Source organism: Phalacrocorax carbo, chromosome 5 (assembly GCF_963921805.1).
Source record: "Phalacrocorax carbo chromosome 5, bPhaCar2.1, whole genome shotgun sequence".
Classification (NCBI taxonomy): domain Eukaryota; kingdom Metazoa; phylum Chordata; class Aves; order Suliformes; family Phalacrocoracidae; genus Phalacrocorax; species Phalacrocorax carbo.
This window is the reverse complement of record NC_087517.1, coordinates 62,517,445-62,535,531: the sequence shown is the minus strand read 5'-3', so window position 1 is coordinate 62,535,531 and position 18,087 is coordinate 62,517,445. Positions and strand designations below refer to the sequence as shown.

At 42.9% G+C, this 18,087-nt stretch overlaps 1 protein-coding gene across 2 annotated transcripts in view; it reads left to right on the top strand.

Annotated features, from left to right (window-relative positions):
- The first annotated feature begins 6,212 nt into the window (after positions 1–6,212).
- The window catches only part of HIPK3 (homeodomain interacting protein kinase 3), a 78,553-nt gene continuing 66,678 nt past the window's right edge, over positions 6,213–18,087 (top strand). The window contains exon 1 of one of the 2 annotated variants that reach the window (XM_064452792.1): positions 6,213–6,472. The gene's annotated coding sequence lies outside the window, so the exon portion shown is untranslated. Of the gene's footprint in view, positions 6,473–7,043; positions 7,065–18,087 lie in introns of those variants that run through there. The other variant, XM_064452793.1, reaches the window with a different exon arrangement.

The window sequence follows — 18,087 nt, the reverse complement described above, 5'->3', positions numbered from 1 at the left end:
TTCTGTGGCTCTTACAAAGAGGGAAAACAGACTGAAAATGAAAATGTAGACTGAAAAACACAATACCATGATACATTATCATTTACATGATCCAATAAAGATGTTCAAACCACCCCGTAGAATATTGCATTACTCTAACTCTTTGTGGTCCTCTGTAAATATGAACAAGAACTTAGCATAGTTTAAGACACAGGGACAGAGCACCTGTCAAATCTACACCTATTGATGTAATACAAGTGCAAGCAGAGAAATAAGCATTTCACAGTATCCCTGAACAAAATAGTCTGTGACAAGTGGCAGAGTGCCATTTTTTTTTAGACATAGTTGTCCCAGTTGGTTGTTTCAACAACTGTGGCACTTAAAAGAACAATAAGGTTGAAAGCAAACAATTATTTTTTTTTAAAAATCTGCAAATCCTAAACTGAAGCAGTAATTACTTCTGTAATTTCAAGATAAACCCTTGCTATTTTTTCCACTTCTGTGTTTTTCTGCTGCTTGATGCATAAATGTCACTCTTCTATAGTGTAGTCATACTGCCTTTCTGTGATGTGAAAAACCAAGAGGATTAGTGTTTTAGTTTGGATGAGGTGTGCATTTCTGAAGAGGTCCTCTTGTGAGTCCTGACTTACCCTGCTTTGGTTGCAACCTTGGAATAAGCAAACTTTATTCTTTTTTGGGTAAAACTAAACCAGAACATGTGGTCCAGCCGTCAGAGGATGTTAGTATTCATTTGGTACAGCTAGCAGGTCCTCAGCGCCAGCTCTTCAAATCCACTTCTGTTGGGCTGCATCAGAGGAAACATCAGAGGTTTCCTGTAGTTTGTTTTAATTTTTTAATGAAGAAACAACCTAACAATTCTTCAAGGCTGTTTTTTTCTTTGGTGAGCACCTAATTTTTTTTTGGAAAGCTGTAAGTCCTTCCACAAAATCAGCTGTTTGTTATTTTTCTTAAGGAAAGCATTCATTACAAAGCAAGAAGAGGCAGCTCATCTCAAGTCAGCCAGCTTTTATCTACATGATAACCAAAAAGATTTTAAAGATTCATTCTACATTTCCTGAGACTTACCAGTTTAGTCACCCTGGCATTATCTTTGTACGCAAGACAAGTTACTTTCCTAAGAGTTACCGTTAACACTTGGCAGAACTTGAAATAGCAATACCAGGATGGTGTGTGAGGTTCCTTAGAACTGGGTTTTAAAGGCTGAGGAAGAAACAAGCAGAAAGACGGGCACGCGGAAGAACATTTTCAGCCTGGTTTTATTCTTTGAAAGAGCCACAGAAGTGGGTCACTCATGCACCTTAGGAGATCCACAAGGAACAACGATGTCTTCATGAAATGAACATCGGCACAAGCATGCCCCCTTGCACAAAGCCCCAGAAACCACCGCCCATGGAAGGTGTCTTCTGTCCTTTGCAGCTTTTAAAGCTTAGGAAGGAGCCTGGCTGTTTAACCTGCAAGTTAAACAGCAAGCAAAAAGCAAAATGCCCCCCCCGGCCTTTTTTTCAGTCCTGTATTAAAGTTGTTTTAGTAAAGAAAGTAGAATTTTGATGCAAAAAAATGAACCTGAAATTTGTGTTTGAATATCTGTGCTTATTTTTGCAACTGACTTAATGTAAACTGCATAGAGAAACCTGTGTGAGTTTTTAATTGAGGAAATACAGAGCTTCTCAACTGACCTTCCAGTTGTTGCAAAAAGAGCAAAGTGTGTTTGCTTTAAATTTGAATGTGGTTTTCCATTTACGCCCAGCAACAGAAGGCTGGATTTTGGATATGCCTGGCAAACAAAGGTATGGGAGAGGGTTGGAGGAGTCTTGAACTAGGTTTATCTGAATGTGATGGTAATTGGTGGAAAGTGTAAATTTAATGTTTTATGTTTTAAAAAAACACTTTTTATCAGTTTAACTCTGTTCCCTTTACAGGCTTCAGCAGGAATTTAGACCTTGAAAAATTTTAATCCAAATGCATCACACTGAATGCTTGTTTCTCATAATACAAGTCATACTTCAGAGACAACTATATCAGTTAAAAAAAATACTTTCGATAAGGAATTCCAAGGATAAAAAAAATAGTTAACTTTGTCCAGTCTTATCTCTGTTTTGGGAGGATAAATACTGTAAACATAAAATATTTCATCCAATATGAAAAGCAGTAAAGTAATACTATAATTTGAAATCCTACCACAAATTATTTCCCTGCTTAACAGATATTGCTAAATACTGTGGGAAAGACTAAAGATTATGGGCTGAAATTCTAAAACAAAAGAGAAAAATTGAAGTGGAATCTTTCCCTGTTCCACCCTCCTTGTGTTGATCTGTACTTGCTGCTCGTACTTTTCAGGTTAGGGTCACAACAACACGTTGCCAACCAGCACGCTCTGGGTTGTTTGGGTTTCATAATTCCTACCCAGAAACTAAACCGAAGTCTGTGCAGCTCTACCCCCTAACTGACAAGGAAAAACTCTGCCTTCCTCTTCGTGCTAGCTCTGACAGTCACCGACTGTTTTACTGAGCTGATGCAACTCACCCAGGAAAACCCTTTTTTGCTGGGCGAGTTGAATCTGCTAAATGGGGAGCAGATCAAGAAAATTGTAAGATACCAGTTCTTTCCCTTCTCACAGCAATGAACTTTTGAGTGTGGCTTGCTGTTTCATGCAGTTGCACCCTATATTATTGGCGACTGAGTGAAGGGCCTGGTGGGTGGAATTACAGCCCTAGGGTCTTGCTGTCTCCCATCCTTATCTTTGTGGTTTTGCTGCTCTGGGCAGCAATAGTAGCACAGCCTTGACAAGACTCAAGTTTGTTCAAGAATTAAGTGTCCAGCTGATATAAACAACTCATACTGGCTGTAAAAAGTGTTTTGATGAATAGGTCAAGGCAGTTTGATGAGTAAAACAAATTGTTCTCGCCAAAGCATTTTCTGTCTGTGTCTAAGCTTGGGATTTTGATAACAAAAATAGCACAAATTGTTATTGGTAGGTGTGCTGCCAAAACCTTCTTGCCTGTGTTCGTCCTCAGATCATCTCTTTTTGCTGCATAATAGATTATGTCTACTGCAAATAGCTGCTTCTATAACTTCTGTTTCTTCTTTCCACTCTGAGCACTCACACCTAACTACTGCTTATCTTCTGCGAAGGCATAGAAACAAGGAAGAACAAAGAGCCTGTGGAGGTGTGTGTTTCAATGCTGAAGTTTATAAATTAATCTAAAGTACATGGGCCTCCTTCCACTGAGTTACTTAGGTGCTCTGAAACAAAACACTCCCCTCCAAATGGTATCAGTAGTCCACATTAGTTACAGGTGTAACCGGAGTTTCCGTATTAAACCCTCAGTCGCCTACCAGCACAAATGTACCTGCCAAGAGAAAATTAGGACAAGGAAGTGTTTGCTGTTTTTCAGATAACAAAAAAATCGTGCAAGGGCTTCTCAGACACAGTTGTATTTAACCTCTGATAGAAACGTTTATCAGTGTTTAAAACTCACTGATACATCTTATGTTGTCTTACTGCATGTTTTGGGTAGTTATAAACTTTTCTGTGGCCAAAGGAAGCCTTACGAGTAGTCGATTGAAGGAGATTCAGCACTTCAGCTTGCAAAGGCACTAGCCGGACCTTTCACCTCGTTTGGGCCCTTTTGTCCTACGTATGATGAAATTTGCACTGAGCACAAGGAAGCCTTTAATTGAAACCGCTCCCAAGTAAGGACAAATAATGGATCTTGAGAGAGATACTCTGCTCCACAGAAGCAACTGAAGGCGTTTCAAAGAGATTTGAGAGTTTGATTACATGCTGATGATACTCCAGTTGCAGGCTGAGTGGAAGGCGAGCTTGATCTCATGAACAAAAACTGGAATGTGAGGACAAAACTGCCAGTGGTGAGATGTTTTGGGAGGCTCTGTTATTTAGCAATGTGACCAGCTCAAAACTCCAGAGAGAGACCAATATAATGGGAGAGGTTAATCACCCCCAAATCACCCCCTTCTTTTCTAAACCTAATTTAAAATCCATTTCTGAAAGCTAATGAGAATTGTGTAAATGTGTCAGTGGAGCACTGGATCCATAATTTTGTCTATTTTTAGAGGATGAGTATCATTCACGTTTACAACTTACACATTTGGACCATTTTGATTTTCAAACTATAAGAAGTTGCATGGTGAAAAATAAGAAAATCGCTAGAAATAGTTCCTAAAAAACAGCTGTAAAAATATGTCGAGGCTAGTTAGTAGCTGAGAAGGAGGATTTTTTTTTTTTTTTTCAGTAGATCACGAGCATTTAATTTGGGATGACATGTATGCCAATTGATGTTTGTGGATGAAATACACTTACAGATTGAATCAGCCTATACTTAATGCTTTATTTTGTTAAGTCATTTTAGAGTCTGTATGGTTAAGTAATCAGCGGGAATGTTTATCAGCATTAAAGTCTTTTACAATAGATGATATGCTAATAATGTGTGTATCTGAATAGTTCTGTAGGACTTTATATTTTAGGAGATGTGTGAAGAGAAGCTTGATTAATATTTATAAAATTAGTAAGCAAGAGATGTGACGAGTGGCTCTTGAGAGCTATAATTTATTAACTCTGACACCCAACTATTTTTCCCCACCCCTAAATTATACATCTCATTATTTACAAGACTGATTATTGGTGGTGTTACAGTAGTAACTCCCATGTTAGGTTTTAGTACCTCCGTACAATAACTCTGCCTTCTCCAATTAATTAATTCAAATTCTGACTTAGCATCCTAACAACCTTTATTACAAGGATTGGACCTAAATAAAGGTTAAAATCAAGCAGACGTGCATTGAAAATACTGGAACACGTAGTGAGAGAAAAATAGGAGGGTACACGTAGTTGTGCAAGTAAATAAAGAAATTGTTGGTTATTTTTGGCAAGAGGTGGAGAAGCATGTGATGTCCAGTTGTAGCCGTAGCCAAGGATTTAACTTGGGGCTAACTACTTTATAGGCAAACAGTAATTCCTTTTTCGCCCCACATCAGCTGAATACTATTTAGGGTCAAGAATGCTGTTTGCAGAAGTTGACCAGTCCTACAACCAACCACTAATATTTAAGTGATGTATAGTATTAGGAGCGTGTCGTTACTGAGGGTGTATCCTGTTATTTTGTCAAGAGTTGAGCAAGGCAAAACGCTGGACTGTAACGCGGGGCACAAAATGGTCGTTACATTTGCTCTGTCCTGTTACTTGCATAGCAAGTGGTGTGTTTGATGGTGTCTGGCTAACGTGGCGGGACCGCTCGTCAGGGAAAGATGGCAGACCGGCTCTAGAAGGTTGGTGCTTCACAGTTATTTTCCAGGGCTGGATAAGGGAGACTCTTCATCTTATAAAGCAAGAGCGCTCATTTAAACGAATGTGGAGTTCTCATGTTCATTCTCATGTTGTCATCGTCTAAGCTGCAGGTCCCGAGATGGTCAGGTCTTTTTCCCTGACACCAGTTTCCTCATCGTGCATGTTACATACCTGTGAGTGTTACGGGAGTTGGCAGCTAATGGCATGGGGAAAAAGAGCTCACCGTTTGGTGTTTGGCGGTTAGGGTCGCTGCAGCTGAAGGACCATTTGGGATGTTGCAGTCGCTCCTCACGGAGCGCTCCGAAAGGACGAGGTTGCCTTCCCTCAGGTCGTGAGACACACGGGGCGGGCAGAGGGGAGCTAGCGGTCGGAGCACCGTAAGCCGTCCTCGCACGGCTTCCCGGGGGCACCGTCAGCTGGCGGTGGGGACGTAGCGGGTCCTGCCTCGGCTCCGCCGCTGAGCCGCCGCTGGGGAGGCACAGGCAGCCCGCCCGCCTCGCCTCAGCGGTGCGCCGGGGCAGGAGGCGCGCCTCCGGCCGAGCGTCGTTCCTGCGCGTCGGGGCTCAGAGAGGGCTCGGGGCGGCCGGGAGAGGGGAACCCCCGCGGCGCTGGCGGAGGAGGCGGGGGGCGGCTCCGGGCTGCGGCGGGCGTCGCACGGCGGGGCCGGGCGGGGGCGCTGGCGCTGGGGCGCGGGGCCGGGCCGGGCGGTGGAGCGGGCGGCGGGAGCGCCCCGCGGGCTGGGGCACGCCGGAGCGGGGCCGCGGTGCGGCGCGGCCCGCAGGCCCCCTCCGCAGCGCTCGGTGGGGCCGCGTCCCGCCGCTCCGGGGCGATGGGCGGCGGCGGGCGCCGCTAGGCCGCCGCGGGCAGGGCAGCGGCGGAGGCGGGAGGAGGCGGAGGCGGAGGAGGCGGCGGCCGGGGGCGGGCTGGGTCCCTCCCCGGGAAGATGAGGCGGAGGCCCGGGCTGCCGAGCGGGCTGAGCTGGGGCTCTTCCCTCCCAGCCGCCAGGACAAGATGGCAGCGGCCGAGGCGGCGGCGGCAGGAGCGGCGGGGGTGAGGGGCTGAGCCCGGCCGGAGCGGCGCTTCCCCGTGGCGCTCCCGGAACATGCCCAGGGCGGCGGCAGCAGCGGCAGCTCCAGCTCGGACGCCAGCGCGGCCCGATCCGTGAAGGTGAGCGGCCGGGAGCGGAGCGGGGCGCTGCCTCGGCCCGCCGGCGGCGTTCGCCCCCTTCCCGCGGCGGGGTGGGGAGCGCCGAGGCGAGGCGCCGGGGCTGACCCTACCCCCCTGCCCCTGCCCCGCGGCGGGGCCGCTGCCCGCCGCTGCCCTTGCCGGAGCCTGGCGGCGGGGAGTGGGCGGCGCCGCTTCTCCTTCCCGTCGCCCTCGACGGCGCCTGCTCCGCCGCCTCTCCGAAGTTCGCCGTTCCCCGGCTCGGGGAAGCACCCGAGGCTGCCGGCGCGGCCCCGGCTGCCGGCGGCGTGTCCGCCCGTTACCGGCGGCGGGGCCCCGGCCGTGCCCGGCTCTTTTACCGGGGGCGCCGCCGCCTCCCGGTACAGTGCGGTAGGGCCGGCGGGGGTCCCGGGGGCGTCCCGGCCCGGGCGCGGCGGCGGCTCCTCCCGTGAGGGGGCCCTGCCCTCGGCGGCCGCCGCCCCTCGCCCTGCCCCGCGGGACCCCCTCCCCGGCGCCGGGGCGAGCCGAGCTGACGGTGCGCGGCGGCCGGTATCAGTGCAAACAACTGGGAAGGAAGTTGGCGGTTTAAAATTTGGTCAGTTCCCAAGAACTGGCTCCGTGGAAACCGGGGGGTTATTGCTGGTGGCTTCAACGCGATGACTGCAGCAGGGATGGTGCCGGGTTTGTTCTGGCTCTTGGTTCTTCGTGGCATCGATTATAAACCTGGCAGATGCGCTTGCATGTGTTTAACGCTGTAGGAAATAGTGATTTTCTTTCTTTCTTTCTTTGCTCTCAATTGTCAGTCCTGTGTGCTTACATATAGACTCAAACGAAAGATATGTATGTGCACTTTTGTTCCTAACTGTTGCATCTGACTTAAAATGTCAGTGCCAAAACCTGCGGTGGCTTCCTTTTTTAACTTGGTGAGTTGTTTTGAAACTCCCAGGCTTGCCTTCCCAGGAATTGTGTGGTGCTCAGATGTTTTTGCATCTTCCTGCTTGTGTATAACCTAGTTTATTTCAGTTACTTTTGTGTCTTTAAATTGTGGGAGAATGTGCTATTAATGAGAGACAATCATATGAAGTAAAGCTGCAGTTGTTGATAACAACGCATATTTCTGTGACTGTTATTCCCCCCCCCCGTATTACCTCCCATTACATCATTTGCAAAAAGTTTATGCTCTGATTTTTTGCAGAGTAAAAGGCTTGGCTGGAGTCTGAGGATTTACTTTCTGACATAGCAATAATTCCATAACAGAGTTAATTTGTGTAAGGCATCTGTAAGCTAAGTTTACAGTTCACACAGTAACTGTCTAATAAGCGCGGCAGCCAGCAAAGGGATTAATTAAGCATCTGGAAAATAGGTCAAGACTGTATTATGAAGTGGTACGGTAAGATCGCAAATAAATAGAGCAACGTGTTAACATGGACTTACCGGGAGAAAACTGATACGGATATGAGAGTGGTGACTGCTTTATCTATGCTGCCGCAAACCATTTATGGTAACGCACGGTGAGGTGATGTTTATAATCATGTAAAACAGGGATTAGGTAGAATTTTCATTTAATGTGCTCATTACCGGGGGCTTCTGTTGTAGTGCGAGTTCTGCTGCTTGCCGAGGGTGTGGCATCGGTTGTGCTTGCAAATTATTTTTTCACAGATCTATTTGGCTAGGTGCTGGAGTTCGGGTTGTGGTGGTGTGTGGCTCTCCGCGTTTGAGGATGCTTTGTAATCAGAGAGATTCCATCAGCTGGAATAAAGTTCCATGAAAAAATTGCTCGGGAAGCTGCTGCTACCAGGGATCTTCGCCAGTGCTTGTGATTTATTTTTGTTTGAGGTTTTTTGTGTTCGCATGTTTCCTCCCTCCTATCTTTCAAACAGCTCCCTACAGAAATAGGGAAATGAGACTGGCAGCTGCAAAACGAGATGCCAGAGACAAAGACAGGGTGTGGGGAGGAAGAGTGAGCTTGCAACTCATCTTACAGAAGTTGATGCAACTGATAGAAATACTAGAATTTGTGTGCTGCTTTTCTTGTGGTGTGCTTTACAGCAGTTCCTTCAAAACAAATGTTTTGGAGGTGATTTTTCAAAAAGCATCCGTTGGATTGATTGCATTTTTAAAGGGGGTGGGAGGCTGAGCAGCACTTTCAGAGGCAGAGTGTTAGCTTGCCAGCTCCTGGGTAGAACAGAATCAGCTATGCTTAATTCTCCTGAAAATCCCAGCCTAACTGTGTAGGAACATCAGGCTGTGCTTCCCAAAGCTTCTGTGTTTAGGGATGTACCTCTCTGTACTATTTTAAGGGATTGCACTCTTCCTGTTTTTAGAATTGTTTTCTTTTTAACAGTATAAATTCTCTTTCTTGTATTTTCCATTCTGTCAGTATGCTGATTATAGCAACAAAGATCCTTTTGACAAAATGGTGCATTTTGAAACAGAAATTTTGTAGTTGGCTTTTGTATGTGTGTGTGAGGGGGCAAGAGGAGCATTGGTAACAGGCACAGCACTGCTGTTTAAGGCTGAATATGTATGTCAGAGGAATGTTAAATACAGAAGGAAGACTTCTCGTAATTGAACTAAATTTTGCTTATTGCAATGTGAGGTCTGTAAGATACTGTGGCATACGACTGCTGTGTGCATTCAGAACAGTTACTGTAGGCACTATCGCTTTCTGCACAGAACTTTGTAGAAAAAAGCAGAAAACGTCTGTAGGGTGTTGTTTGTTTTGTTTTTTTTTTTTAATTAGACAAGCCTTAGCTTTACTGACTATATAATTTCATTCCGTATGCAGAAGCATGACAGCTGAGGTAATTAACAGGAGTACAAATTGGGTAGAGCAGGCCTGAGAATCAACTGGATCAAGGGAGGAAGAAACGTGGAAGTAGGATGTCCGCGTGTGATACCCGCGCTCCTCAGCTCAGTGTTCGCTGTTGGATTTTGTGAAATAGTATCTGCCTTTCATACCTCAGAAAAGCTCGTTTGTACCTTTTTGTGTTTTTTGAGTTTCTTCAATTCCCTGATGGTATTTTAGTGCAGTTACAGGAGGATTTCGGAAGCCTTGGCATAGGATTACTTTGATGAAGAAAACGTCCTTAGCACTTCACTGAAACTCTGAAGCTCCTGTAGATGGGTTACATAAAGTCTGAGCTGGTCAAATACTTCCTTTCAGCTGGTCTAACTATATTAAGTTTTCTTGCCTTTGAAAATAGGGGAAAGAGGAGTTGAATGTGATGCTGGGGAACTCCTAAGAAGTTCATCTCTCTGTTCCTAAGTCACTGAAACACTATTTTTCTTACTTAGATCTCTTGACTGAAAATCAGAGATGGAATGCAAAATACATATTACTTTCAATCCAGGTCTTGGAAGAGAAGCTCATTATTCTGGTGAAGTATGAGATAGGTCTCCAGGCATCTGAAACTGTATTTCAGAACTCAGCCAGGGTTGTGCGTGAAAACAGATGCGAAGAAATTGGCAAGGATGAGCACTGAGCATGTTAGAGGTGACTGATGAGCATGCACTATACCTTAAATAACAATGTTAACTATATTTAAAGCAACTTTCAATAGCTAGTGCTATAAAATGGGTTAGCCATGAGTTACCTTTTCTGACTTCTACAGGCAGTGAACACCCTCTGTTTGACCTGAAATAACTGAAGCATAAAGCATGGAAAATCCTGTTACCTGTTCTTGGCTTCCCCTGCCTCCCTCTAAACAATTTTCATTTAAAGCCTCTCTTTTACGGATTTCTAGAGAAATTGAAGCTCTGTTTCTCTTCAGAGGCACTAACTTTTGAGTGACAAGCAGAGGCACAACATGTAATTGTGAAAGTGAGTTTTAGTCTGTGACTTTTTTTGATAGCATAGCATTTCCTACAGGGTAGGTCTTTTTGTTTTGTTTTGTTTTTTTCTTTCCTTTCCTTTTTTATTCCCCTCCCCCATTAATTTTTCAGTTATTTTATTTCAGTACACTGAATGTTGGGAAGGTGGCAAGAATTGGTGTGAGTATTGGTTTTAGATGCAGTTTGGGGAAAATCTTTGTACAGTTTTGTAGTATTTTTTCATGTATGTCACTTTTTTTTTGTTTGTTTTTTTTGTGTTTTTTTTTTTTTTTTCCCCTGTACAGTGTCTTAATATTCCACTTACATTTTGAGAATGGGTAACTTTCTGACAAAATGGGTTTAATCTGTAGCTCAGCTATTTTGCCTGGAAATGGAAGGAGAACCAAATAACTGGAGTGTTTCTTAAGCAAGTCAATTCAAGTAGTTTAGTTCTGATTTTTTTTTTCTTATTCAGTGACTCAAAATCAGTTTAATTTCAGAATACCTCTCCCTGTACTTCACATATTTAATAGTCCCAGCATTATGTAAATTTTTTGTACAGTCTTTTTTTACCTTGAGTTCCCAGGAAAATTTAGAAAATAGTCCATTTTTCAGAACTGTGGCCTTTTCTTCAGCTCTGTTGTGCCTGACAATATCTGGGTATAACAGGATGAAGCCTAGAAAAATGTGAATTTCAAGTTCCAAAACACAGCAATAAAGTAAGACCCAGTGAAATATCCAAAGACAAAACAGGTATAAGAAATATTTTCATATATTTTTAGTATGATCAAAGCTACAGCAACTATCTCAATAATAAAAAATTGGATTCTATGTACGGCAAATCATTATTGCATGTTATGAGTGACACTCCTGTCAAAAACCCTATTTTTAGAATCAGTAATCTTAAACTCATGTGGCTCTTTCTATTCTTGATAAAATAATCTAACAGTTCTTGAAAATTGTTTTAGTGCTTTTTAAAGCATATTGCAAATTAAATATGATTAATGCTTTTCATGTAAACAGCTATTGTCAAATGAAAATCCCTTCGTATATATTCATGTAAGCATTACTTGTCGCATATGTACGGCACCACAGTGACTACCCATTCAGAGTAAGTGGTGGAAAATTTGGGGACAAGAAAGCTCAGGTCCTAATAGCTGTGCAGAGTCCCATTAACATCCTCATCAAAAGAGGAGGTTGTGGCTGCGGGTAGGAGATGCTTACGGCCACTTTCCATGCCTGTCGGAAACCACTCTGTAATTCACTGAGCTGAGCTTTTCTTACCCTCCTCTGTACTGGAGGCTGTGCGCCTCTACATCACTGCACTCTGTTGTCCTACAGCTGTTTGTGTGTGACCGGGACACTTAACTTCCGAGACATGAGATTGGGGAGAACTTAAATTGCTGGGTGAGACAAGATTTTTATCGCAAAGCTGAAGCTTGGCTGTTGCCTTGCCTTGGGGTAAGTGGCGCCCTGTACCTGAACAAAACTTGCTTTGGGTTATTTTAGGAGTTTTACTTTAGTGTTACTTGACTCTTGGGTAGAAGGTGGAGTGTGAGATGGAAGTTGGTCTCCTCACCTTGTCTTGAAACAGGATAAAGTGAGATAGCAAAACTGGCCCCTGAGCAGGAAAACTGCCTATAGAACAGCTTCTGCTGGGATTGCAATAACTGGTGTAGCTGTATTTTGTGTGGGGTTGGAATGTCTTCATTGCAAAGATGTTTGCTGCTTTTATTAGTGTGACCAAATCCCTCCAGGCTGGCTCCCTAGGGTCCTTGGGTGTGAGCTGTCATCTGAACCTTTCCCTGATCCTGGTGGTATCAACAAGCGGTATCACTTGTTTAAGTGCATACCCACAGAAAGAAGCTAGCATAGGCTCAAGGTCTGAATGAGAAGGTTGTCATGTAAATGCAAAAGCACAGAGAGGAAATAAACTTCAATCCTGATAATCGATACAAAGTTTATTATAAGGGAAGAAAATAAACTTTTTGTTTGCTGTTTTTTTTAACTGGGGATTTAAGCTCCCTCTGGAAGATAAGGGTAATCACTAGCACCAGGTATTCGTAAAAAATATCTGTATGCACAATTTTATCTGAAACCGTAATAATTTACTTTCCAAAAGTCATTTACTTTTTCATTTGTAGATAAGAAAACACATTTCTTCTCTTTTGTTTCCCAGGTCTCTGTCGTTTACTATTTTAGGTCCTTTGTCAGTGTTTACAAAAAATGGTGTGTTAACCTCTACCTTATTTGACTAGTTTGAGTAAAATGTACTCGTTTTTTCCTCCTCTTCTGTATAGTGCAGGCTTTGCCTGTATTGGTACGCAACAATTGGTGGAACTTGCATAATTTCCAGAAGACTTTTTATTTGTTTTTTTTGTAAGATGTCTTTCTGCCTCTTGGACTAAAAAGCTGTTAATATGCATCATTGCCTTTTAGACCTCTTCCTTCCTGTGTTTTCCTAGAAACTTTGGTCATCTGCTACTTCCTACCCTTTTCCTTTCAATTATTCTGTGTTTTCTTTTTTTTAAAAAACGATTAGAATTGCGTACTTGTCTAAAATCTGTCTGTTGTAGTTGAGACGTTTTTTTCCACAGCTTGTTTTTGAAGATTTAAACTATAGGGCTAGAGGAGGTCCTCACAAGATCTTAATTTTTCAGCACTTGAATCTGTTTAACATGGAAATTCTGGTGTTTGGGATCTTACTTGTGAAGCCCTTTGGAAGGAACAGGCTTTGTTCCTAGGAGAAGAAAAAAACTCTCTGTCTCCTCTTCCCTTACCTATTAATATCAACTTATTTTGTGATTCAGGAAATTAATTGGTATTTAGCCTAACAGGAATGGATTGCTGTCGTGAGATTCTAAAGGGTTTTTTTAATACCTTTTCTTTTATGGCTTTTGAAATGACGCTATGGGCTAACTCCTCCCTTTGACTGTGGCAGCTCTGAGCCCTGCAAGAGGACACGGTGGGAGTTCTTCTCAAGAAATATTTTGGGAGCTCTTTGTGACAAGTGCTTTTTGAGACTAAATATGTTTTTTAAAACTTGGTTGAAGAGATGCATAAACTTTGTTTTAAAGATTAAAACAAGAGTGAATGTTAAAAGTTTGTTTATTCTACAAATAGAAAGTTTATTAAACGTGGACCAGAACACAACAGAGGAAAAACTGACGTACGCTTATCAGTATCGTGCTCTAGCTAGTGGGGTCATGTGCTGCATGTAATCTTGCCTTTCCTTTTGCACATCTTTTCATATAGTTAAATCAATAAGTTTCTCTGTGTAGGGAAGAGAGAGAAATTTCTTGCACTGGTGACTTTGGGAGACATTATAATACAGGTTATTGCAGTTATTGATTTGTTAGGAGGCAAAAGGCTTTCTGTGAGAGGGCATGTATTGCTAATGCACTGATTTTTTGCTGGTAGGAAACACCGTTTCCTCCACATCTTTAGAAATCTGAAAGAAGTGGTGAACACCTATTTTCCCTCCCTTCTTTCTTGATTGTTCTATATATGCCATGTTTAATTTACTCAGCTATTTTCGGTAAGCAACCAATGCTATATTCATGACGTTGCTTACGATGAAAGAAAAGTACTTGCTATATGAAAGCAAAATATTATTTAAAACACAGTGTCAAGTAAGGAATTTGTATTCAAAAATATAAAAATTAGGACTTTAAAGAGTTCTCATTTTCTTTGTGTGTATACATAGATAAAAACTTTCAAACATACACTTAGGGAGGGGTGTGTATGTATATATATGTATGTGTATGTATTTACCTCACTAGATATATGTTTGGAAGTTGCTACTGGGTATAGCTGAAGCAAATGAACTGAAGACTGTAGCACTCAAAGATAAATCAAGAGAAGCATCTTGGATTAGATGTCTTTAGGTTTTTTAACAGTTAAATCAGACTTGGAAAAAAGGCTAAGAATTAATATTTACTGTAGTATTTCTGTTGCAGAAGGAATTTGAATATTATCTAGGTGTGCTGTCTTGGTAACTCAGTAACTGCTTGATGACTAAGTTCTTGTTGGTCCTATTGGAAAAGTGATTATGATTTTTCACATGTTTGGGGAAACTTAGAACTTGGTTGTTACTGCTAGGTAATTCTCAATGTGTAGGAAACAGTTTTATACACCTCCTGAACTGTGCTCTCCTGATGCAGTAGACCCTGATTTGCAAATTTTTGCATCACGTCAGACTTGGTGAGCTCGGTGGGTTATTTGCATGTGCGCTGTTGCAAATTTAACGTGCAAGTCCTGTGGGGAAAACAGTAGTTTTGTGTTGCTGTACCAATGTGTGCTCTGTCTAGCTGAAAATCTTTGCTAATAAAAGGATGAAAAATAATTTTGAATAAACCTTCTCCCCCTTGAGTAGATTAGAGGAGTTGATGAAGAATCGACTTCAAGTAGGATTCCTTCATGGGCATGCAGATGTTCTGGCATACGAGCCGTTCTATTTTCCATACGAAGTTTTAGGAGCTGCGGAAACAAAGCTGAAGTAGCAATGAGGAAAATAGCCATCTAGATTTATATTCTTACAGGAGCTCTGTTTGATGTTGTCTAGAGATATAATAAAATGAAACACCTAATTAAACTTTTTAGCTGGGTTGGTCCACTTCTAATTCTTAAAAAGCCCAGAAGACTAAGGATGCAAAATTAAGCAATGAAGTAAAAATAGAATGTCTGGAAATAGGAAGCTTTTTTTTTTTTTAATTAAAAAAAAAACAACAACAAACAAACCAAACACCAGAAAAAGAGACAGTGGCATTTGAACAGGTAGTTTACCAACAGGCAGTTTGAGCTAAACTCTAACTCCTCTATCAAATTTTATTTCTGCTTTAGGTAAGGTGGCAAAATCTTTTGGAAATACTGACAGCAATGGAAAAAGTACATGGCTTTACATGCTACCTCTCTGCTCACCTTAATCCCTCTTACTGTGTTGAAGAGCGACAAAAAGCAGCAGTAGTTTGACTGCATCCTTCGGCACTGTACTGCCCTGCAGAACTCGAAGGTGTGGGCTCTCCTAAACACCACTGTTAGGGACTTTTATTTCACTGTGCCTGCTGTTTTCAGGTTCAAACAGAATTAGTCTTTTAAAAGAAGAGATTAGGCTGGTGAAGCCCCGCTAGTTGAAATGCACCGTTTGTGTTGATGGTGGCACATTCTGATTTGGAGAGCGTGCTCTTGTTCAGGGCTGGTGGCTGATACTGCGCTGCTTATGCTTTCTTTTTAGTTGCATAACAGCTTCTTGTCCAGCAGAAAAACAAATGCTGGAAGTATATTTCCATTTGTCTTTTTAACTATGATGGCAGTCATATTGGCATCACAAGATTTAGCTTTTGATATTTGTGGAAAATATGAATACAGTAGTTGTATTCTTTAGTACTAGTACAGACGACAGCACTGAGTCATAGGAGTTCACTCTGATATTTTATGTAAAATACGTTTGTGTTCAGTGTATGGCATTAGCTCTTTTTCTAAGGATTGAGACTAGTTGGCATCACACTTAAATAAACTTAAATTTTCAATTTTTGGTATTAATGCAACATTGGTAGCATCTGATTAAAAAAAAAAATCTCAAATGTCGCACGAATCTAAAGTCAGCTTTGTAACATTGTTCTTAGGTAGGTGGAAGCTACATTTTACAACTGCAAAGTTAGGTCATTTAATTGTTTGCTTCTCACTAGGACTCTCCAAGCTTGGAACCAACCTCTGGCCTTCCAGCCTCAACCTTTGCTGCTGACCTGTGCAGGGCTGAGGTTTCACGTTGGGCAAAGGCTGCCATTGGCTCAGCTTAATTTAGTTGGTGTATGATGGGCCAAAATTCCTGAGCTCTGAAACACCTTATGTGTTTTAGTCAAAGAATGTAGTCATTGCTTTTTTGCTTTTGTCACTAAACTTCTGGGTCTCTGGTTGCTATGCCTGGAACCAGGGGCTGGCTGCTTTGGTGAGCTAGCATCAGAGCCGCCTCTGCTTCTCCCTGTTCTCTGTGGTGGAGTGTGTGTGTGCCCGTGCCCGTGCAGTTGGTGTCCAGTATTGCCTCTGTGCTCATGCGAGGAAACAATTCATACGGCAGGTGTTATTTGAAACACCTCGGTGCTTTCTCCTTTGCTCCGCTCCCTCCCTTCCACGGGTCAGAGATCTGTTTGCAGAGCTGGTTTCGAGGTGGCGGGGGGGTGGGATTCTGTGGGCTTGTATCTCTTAACTCTTTGCGCTTCCTGTAGATGTGTTTTCTTTTATAAATTGCGAGAAACCTCAGTTGCCAGTGCTTTGTTATGAATCATACAGCTGGAGTCAGGGAATTCCTCAGGGTGAACAGTTCAGGGGTATGAGAGCACTCCCATCAGTACAGCTTGTTCGGCTACATATCCAAAATAAACAATAACATACGGGTGCTGCTACTGCCAATAATAAGGTCTCCCCTGGGGGGAAAGAGGGCAACTAATTCAGCTTTGTGTTTGCTAAACAACTTGAAAAGTTGGGTGGCACCTAATATAAAAAGAACAATTTATTTTTTCTACCTGGGGAAAAAAGACAGTATCCTTATGGTAGCTTCAAAGCGATGCATAATATAAATAAAACACTTCTCTAAGTGCTATGGCTCAAATTGTGCGTTTGCTGGAAGTTACTGGGCTTTTAGAAAGCCTCCCTTGGTGCCCAGCTGTGCCGCAAGAAGGGGTGCGGGTGTGTTAGAACCAATTCTCACTGATGGAGGCTTGAAAGAAGTTGGGAAACAAGTTTTCTTGAGTTAAATTGTAACTCTAGTCCCAGGTGACTGCCACTGCCTGGGCTTTGCCTGCTGGGGATTTTACTACAACAGCAGCAACATTGCAATGGCACTTCTCCGGTTGTTTAAAAGGGGCTGTGTATTCTGCAGAAGAGTTAAGGATGTAGTGTGGGAATTTCTCGTCAGCTCCGCTGCAGTGGTCTTACCAGCTAGTTACTCTGCTACACCTCCCCTTATGATGTCATGAGGAAATGTCAATTTATAGTTAATTATTAATGGTGGACAGGGCTGGAACAGCCTGTGCTTCTCAAGGTTGTTACAGTCTGCCAAACTGGTCATGTTTATGGATTTGCCTAGGACTGCTTGAGAAGGCTGGAGACATAATTTTAAGAATCTAGTAGAGAGCATTGTTCCAGTTAGGTGAACAGTAGCAAGAAGTTACCAGAGGTGCTCCATTTCCCTGAGCAATATCTGCATGGTTCTGTATCCAGCTTCTGTAGAGATAAGCTTGACTGGGGGCTGGAGGGGTGGGCAAACTGTGAAGTGTCTCCTCTTTATTGTCATTACTTTGTGAAAATATGTTTGTTCATTTATTTAAATGAATTTACTTACTTAAAATATGTTTACTTCATTACTTTGTACTTTCTTCAGAAGCACAAAATTCAGTCTTAACTGATTAAAATCCACATATTTTGTATAATTTACTGCTTAATAAGTCAAGTGCAGGCTTCCGAGTTTTTTCTGCTTCAAACTAAGAGCCAAGAAGACTTATTTCCTTCGAAGGGACCCTATGCAGAGGTAATGTAAGTTGGTAGGTGTCTCAAGACAGGCTTTCTTTTCCACATGCCCTGCAGTATTCACTAGCAGCGCCTGGCACGTGAGGCAGGGCGCAGCTATGTTGGTATCGGAGTGAAGCAAGCCGGAGAACTCCAGAGCCAGCTTGTGTGTGCCACTGCCCAGGAGCAGTCACTGTGCTGGAGTGAAGTTATGATGGTCGTCTTGCACTTGGGGTAGGAGAATAACCTTTAAAAATGTGTGTAGGGGGAAATGGACAGACTTCTCTGAGACTAAAACTGAA